The sequence below is a fragment of the Schistocerca americana genome, chromosome 1 (assembly GCF_021461395.2).
Source record: "Schistocerca americana isolate TAMUIC-IGC-003095 chromosome 1, iqSchAmer2.1, whole genome shotgun sequence".
In the NCBI taxonomy this organism is placed as follows: domain Eukaryota; kingdom Metazoa; phylum Arthropoda; class Insecta; order Orthoptera; family Acrididae; genus Schistocerca; species Schistocerca americana.
The window spans coordinates 1132335698-1132342843 of NC_060119.1; the positions used below are offsets into that span (position 1 = coordinate 1132335698).

The following is a 7146-nucleotide window of genomic DNA, read 5'->3' on the forward strand; positions in this document are numbered from 1 at the left end:
CACAGATGTTAAGTCCCATAGTGCTCAGAGCCATTTTAGATCTATTTACGAAATTTCAGTCACCAACTTTCTCTTCCGAATGCGAAAGTATTTTGTTGAGCCCAACCTACATAGGTAGGAATGATCATCAAAATAAAATAAGAGAAATCAGAGCTCGAACAGAAAGGTTCAGGTGTTCGTTTTTCCCGCGCGCTGTTCGGGAGTGGAATGCTAGAGAGATGGTATGATTGTGGTTCGATGAACCCTCTGCCAAGCACTTAAATGTGAATTGCAGAGTAGTCATGTAGATGTAGATGTAGTTAGGTTTAAGTAGTTCTAAGTTCTAGGGGACTGATGACCTCAGAAGTTAAGTCCCATAGTGCTCAGAGCCATTTGAACCATTTGACACAGTATTAATCTGCCAGGAAGTTTCATATCAGCGCACACTCCACACTACAGAGTGAAAATTTCATTCTGGAGACACGCCCCGGGCTATGGCTAAGCCATGTCTCTGCAGTATCCTTTCTTCCAGAAGTGCTAGTTCTGCAAGGTGTGCTGGAGAGCTTCTGTGAAGTTTATAAGGTAGGAGACGAGGTACTGGCGGAATTAGAGCTGTGGGGATAAGTCGTGAGTCGTGCTTGGGTAGCTCAGTTGGTAGAGCGATTGCCCGCGAAAGGCAAAGGTCCCGAGTTCGAGTCTCGGTCCGGCACACAGTTTTAATCTGCCAGGACGTCGCTACAGATATTCGGGTTTAGGTTATGACATGTTCGATATACCCGCCTTCAGTGGCGATGATGTGGCGCAGACGATTAGAGAAATTCTGCATGACTCGCCGAAGTGTCGGAACATCGGTGTTGCCACGCGGGATTAGCCGAGCGGTCTGGGCCGCTGCAGTGATGGACTGTGCGGCTGGTCCCGGCGGAGGTTCGAGTCCTCCCTCGGGCATGGGTGTGTGTGTTTGTCCTTAGGATAATTTAGGTTAAGTAGTGTGTAAGCTTAGGGGCTGATGAGTTTAGCAGTTATGTCCCATAAGATTTCACACACATTTGAACTTCGGTGCTGTCGATGACCTCCCTAATGGCTGTTTTCAGCTCAGCAGTCGTTTTAGGGTTATTGCTCTATACCTAGTCTTTAATACAGCCCCACCAAAAAGAGACGCATGTGTTCAGAACCGGAGAATATCGCGGCCAACCGAAGCTCATGCCAGTGGTCTCTGGGTACCACACAGCCAGAATACGGTCCCAAAGTGCTCCTCCTGGACATCAAACACTCTGCTGCTTCGATGGGATTGAGTTCCGTCTTGCGTGAAGCACATCTTGTCAAAATCAGGGTCACTCTGAATAATGGGGTGAAATCACCTTCCAAAACTTGGACATTGCACATCACACAGTCGCCCGTTGAAGGTGAAAAGACTTCTTGATCGTGCAATGCGGATTCTTTGTCCACTAAATGCGCCAATTTTGCTTATTGACGAACCCATTCAAATGAAAGTGGGCTTTGTCGCTAAACTAAACCATACAGCGCATACTAATTCCCACCATGTCCCGCTGCCAACCGCTCAGTTTGAACGTCCTAACGCAAACCGTTCAGAATTTATGACGATTTTATTTCATATAGTTCAATCATTGTCAAAATTTACTAATTAAGAGGTAAAATCTTTCGTTAAAGGTTTCACACAATACACAGGTGTGTCATCGACTCAACAAGTGACTGGAAGTTCCCTAGATATTGAGCCATGCAGCCTCTAGAGGCGTCCGTAATTACAAAATTGTTCCCGGTGCAGGATTTTGTACACCAACTGACCTCTTGATAATATCCCATAAATGTCCTGTGGGATTCATGTCGGGCGATCAGGGATGGCAAATCTTTCGCTCGAGCTGTCCACAATGTTTGTTCTTCAAATCAATCGCAAACAATTGTGGCCCAGTGACATGCCGCATTGACGTCCATTAAAATTCTATCGTTCTTCGAAAATATGAAGTCCATGAAAGCCTGAAAATACGAGGGCAGTTCAATAAGTAATGCAACACATTTTTTTTCTCGGCCAATTTTGGTTGAGAAAACCGGAAATTTCTTGTGGAATATTTTCAAACATTCCCACTTCGTCTCGTATAGTTTCATTGACTTCCGACAGGTGGCAGCGCTGTACGGAGCTGTTAAAATGGCGTCTGTAACGGATGTGCGTTGCAAACAACGGGCAGTGATCGAGTTTCTTTTGGCGGAAAACCAGGGCATCTCAGATATTCATAGGCGCTTGCAGAATGTCTACGGTGATTTGGCAGTGGACAAAAGCACGGTGAGTCGTTGGGCAAAGCGTGTGTCATCATCGCCGCAAGGTCAAGCAAGACTGTCTGATCTCCCGCGTGCGGGCCGGCCGTGCACAGCTGTGACTCCTGCAATGGCGGAGCGTGCGAACACACTCGTTCGAGATGATCGACGGATCACCACCAAACAACTCAGTGCTCAACTTGACATCTCTGTTGTTAGTGCTGTCACAATTGTTCACCAGTTGGGATATTCAAGGGTTTGTTCCCGCTGGGTCCCTCGTTATCTAACCGAACACCACAAAGAGCCAAGGAGAACCATCTGTGCGGAATTGCTTGCTCGTCATGAGGCTGAGGGTGACAATTTCTTGTCAAAGATTGTTACAGGCGATGAAACATGGGTTCATCACTTCGAAACAAAACGGCAATCAATGGAGTGGCGCCACACCCACTCCCCTACCAAGAAAAAGTTTAAAGCCATACCCTCAGCCGGTAAAGTCATGGTTACAGTCTTCTGGGACGCTGAAGGGGTTATTCTGTTCGATGTCCTTCCCCATGGTCAAACGATCAACTCTGAAGTGTATTGTGCTACTCTTCAGAAATTGAAGAAACGACTTCAGCGTGTTCGTAGGCACAAAAATCTGAACGAACTTCTCCTTCTTCATGACAACGCAAGACCTCACACAAGTCTTCGCACCCGAGAGGAGCTCACAAAATTTCAGTGGACTGTTCTTCCTCATGCACCCTACAGCCCCGATCTCGCACCGTCGGATTTCCATATGTTTGGCCCAATGAAGGACGCAATCCGTGGGAGGCACTACGTGGATGATGAAGTTATTGATGCAGTACGACGTTGGCTCCAACATCGACCAGTGGAATGGTACCGTGCAGGCATACATGCCCTCATTTCAAGGTGGCGTAAGGCCGTAGCATTGAATGGAGATTACGTTGAAAAATAGTGTTGTGTAGCTGAAAGATTGGGGAATAACCTGGTGTATTTCAATGCTGAATAAAACAATCCCTGTTTCAGGAAAAAAATGTGTTGCATTACTTATTGAACTGCCCTCGTACTCATTTCCAGTCAATGAGTTGTTCACTTGGACCAGAGGGCCCACACCATTCCATGTAAACAGAGCCCACACCATAATGGAGCCACCACCAGCATACACAGTGCCTTGTTAATGACTTGGGTCCATTGGCTTCGTGGAGTCTGTGCCACACTCAAAACCACCCGTCAGCTCTTATCAACTGAAATCGGGACTCATCTGACCATGGCACAGTTTTCCAGCTGCGTAGGGTCCAACCGATGTGGTCACGAGCCCGGGAGAGGTGCTGCAGGCGATGTTGTGCTGATAGCAAAGGCAGTCGCGTCGGTCGTCTGCTGCCACAGCGCAATAACGCCAAATTTCGCTGCAGTGTCGTAACGGACACGTTCGTCGTACGTCCCACATTAATTTCTGCCGCCATTTCTCGCATTTTGCTTGTTGCTCTACGCAAACGGCTCTGCTTCCGGTCGTTAAATGAAGGTCGGCCACTGTGTTTTCCGTGGTGAGAGGTAAAAACTGATATTTGGTATCCTCGGCACACTCTTGACACTGTGGATCTCTGAATATCGAATTCCCCAACGATTTGCGAAAAGCAATGGCCCATGCGTCTAGCTCCAACTACCACTCTCCGTTCAAAGTCTGTTAAGGGGCTCCGGAACGCCCTATACTTGCAATGTTAAAATAACGCTTATAAATTACATCTTTCCTCACAAAGTATTTGAGGTAGGAAGTTGAACTTTTTACAGATTATTTATTGGAATATGGGCTACAGCTTAACACAGGGATTTCACAAAATTTTAGTTCAGTTATTAAAGATGATTTTTTTTCAATTGTAATGAAAATTCACAACATTTTTTTTGCAATTTTTTATTTATATATTCAAAAATATACAGTTTTTTGGAAAAAGGCTGTGTTAAATTATGCAGAAGGTACTGTGTAACATTTACTGAAAGTTTGAAACAAATATGTTTGGAAGATCCTTAGAAAACATGTAATTAGTATGAGAAAATAAAAGTTTTGGGAATCGAACGACAAAGATTTGATAAACTTTTTAGTGCATTCCAGGTCCATAGGATGGATTATCTTCATCCTCTGCAAACTCCTCCTCCATCTTCCTCTTGTTCCTCCTCCTGTTTACTCTTACTTGTATTTCTAGACTCTTTACAGCCCTGTCTGCAGCCCGAAGGCGTTCCTTGTCTAAAGCAAGCATCGCTCGTTGTTGTGTTCGTAGATTTTGCTACCATTTTCTTCAGTTGCAGTTACTGCAACACTGTTCCAGAAGGCGGTCATGTATGAACACTTATCACATTTCAGTTGTATTTCACTAGCAAGTCCTACGTGTTTTATTACGGAGAGTTACAGACCAACTTCACTACAATGAATACATCTTACACAGTTTGAAAAAAATCCTTTGAGAACCGACATATCAAATATTTCATTCACATCCGATTCGCCCATAAAACATTCATAGTTTTCACTCATTGAACCAAGCTTCTTCTGTGAAGTATTTTCTTTCCCACTTTGACTGCTATGGGCAGGTGTACTTGAGAGGTTAGGTTCACTCACTTGGTTATCGTCTTTATTGTTTACAGTAATAACACATACCTTTGGCTTTCCAACATTTCTCCTTTTCTTGAAAGCCTTCAGAGGATTTCTAATAACTTTACTTTTACTCATTATTATACTTCAACAAAACAGAGACTCAAGAAACAGAATTAATTACGAATATTTTCGAGATAACGACAGAGTAAATAAACATGAAACAATCGACAATCACACCAGCGATATATATTGAACCATCACAGGTTAGCCACAACACATACTTTATCTCACATCATTAAAATGTACCTGATGAACACGGACGTTAATAATAACACCATTTGACAGCAGTTTAACAGTGCCACAGTGGGTCACGCCCATGTAGAACACATTTCAAAAAAAATTTAAAAATAGTTGTAGTCTTCGGAATTGAATAAATTATATATCTATTAAAAGGTAATAGTCTGCAGATTCAGAAAACGCAAAAAAGTAAAAATTGAACTTTTCATGATTTTGAGCCTTTCCGGAGCCCCTTAATTCCCGTCCTGCGGCGATAACCATGTGGGAAACCTTTATACGTGAATCAGCTGAGAACAAATGACAACGACACCAATGCAGTTTCGTATTATACGTTGTGTACGCGACACTACCGTAATCTGTACGCGTGCATATCGCTATACCATGATTTTTATCTCTTCAGTGTAAATCAATTAGCCGGCCGTTGTGGCCGAGAGGTTATAGGCACTTCAGTCTGGAACCGCGCGACCGCTACGGTCGTAGGTTCGAATCCTGCCTCGGACATCGATATGTGTCATGTCCTTAGGTACAAGACGTTCTAAGTTCTAGGGGACTGATGACCTCAGATGTTAAGTCCCATAGTCCTCAGAGCCATTTGAACCATTTTTTGTAAATCAGTTACTAAACTTAGGGACTGTGTATAGTTCTCAGGGGCATAACTCACTGCACGAAAGGTACCCAGAGTACGTTCAACCAATATTGGAAAATGATATTATTTAGTGTCATCCAGTAAACTTTCACATTGTTTCAAATCTTTTCGAAACTTTCTGTCGCTGACACAACCAAAAAATAGTGAAAAGCAAAAACTTTATCGCTTAAAAAAAGTGTCATGCTCACCAAATTTTCACTGTTCATGCAGTAAAACTTCAGCATGACACATTATGTTCTAATTTATTACTTCTTTCCTACTAACTTCATTCGTAATATATTTTGCAGGCTGCGCCCACTGAATGTACCTCCGAAATTATATCTGCCTATGACACTTACTGCAGGATACGGTGTCATAAACACAGAGATTACCTTCTGCTTAAAATGTTCTGAGATTGTACTGATCCGGTGTTTGGTAATGAGAGCGCTTGTAGACTGTCAACATGAAACGTAATTTCAAACGGTTTGTAAACTTTTCCCGCTTACTGCCACCTATAATTATGAAAGGAAAATGTTTATCAATTACTAAAGATTCGTTTCTCATTCGGAAAAACTTCAAAATCTAGTATGGCATTTTAATTCATTATTTCCTCAGCATCAACTCTATTCAGTAGTAATTTTACAGACAGTAGCCATAGATACCACTGAAGACACCTACAACATAATATCATCGAACGAGACACAGTTTGTAAGAAAAACTAGCTTTTCAAAAAAATATAAGCACTTTTCATTAGTCTGTGAGTAATCAGAATCTAATAAAACTAATATAATTAGAGTTTTGCGTCTTCCACTATAAAGGTTTTACATGCTTATTGTCAAGTGCTGAACAAATTAGCTCATTTGTTAAGTAATTACATGTTTCAAGCTGTTTTATACACAGGAGTTCTATTTTTTAAAGAATTATGTGCGTGCAGAGTTTGTCTATGTGGCGATGGACAAACGCCAGAGAAAAACGATTCCACATAAATCATCAACTATCCCCATTATTAGCTCACCTGTCCATCAAGTTAGGCCAAGGAAACGGCAGGCCACCTTCGGTACGACTTCACGTAGTAAACCACGACGTTGTTCAGTTTTACAACTTCTTTAATTTTCTGGATAATTTACATTAAACGCGGAAGTTGCATATGCAGATATACAGGGCGTTAAATAACAGTGGCGATTACTTTGAGAGGTAGCAGTACTCATCGAAACAAGAAAGTAAGTCCAATATACATGGGTCCGGAAATGCATATTTTCCGGGATAAACATGTGTTTACAGGTCTTCAATGTGACGTCCATTCATGACAATGAACCCCTCTGCCCGTCGGCGAAAGGAATGACGCACCATTTGAAGTATACCCAGTTGTCATTGTACCTGCTGGCACGCGTTG

The 7146-nt window shown here is 42.7% G+C and overlaps 1 non-coding gene across 1 annotated transcript; it reads left to right on the forward strand.

Moving 5' to 3' along the window:
• Positions 1-614: 614 nt before the first annotated feature.
• On the forward strand, positions 615-689 carry Trnas-cga. The gene has a single exon. It is a non-coding gene; the product is annotated as a tRNA-Ser (tRNA).
• The last annotated feature ends 6457 nt before the right edge of the window (positions 690-7146 follow it).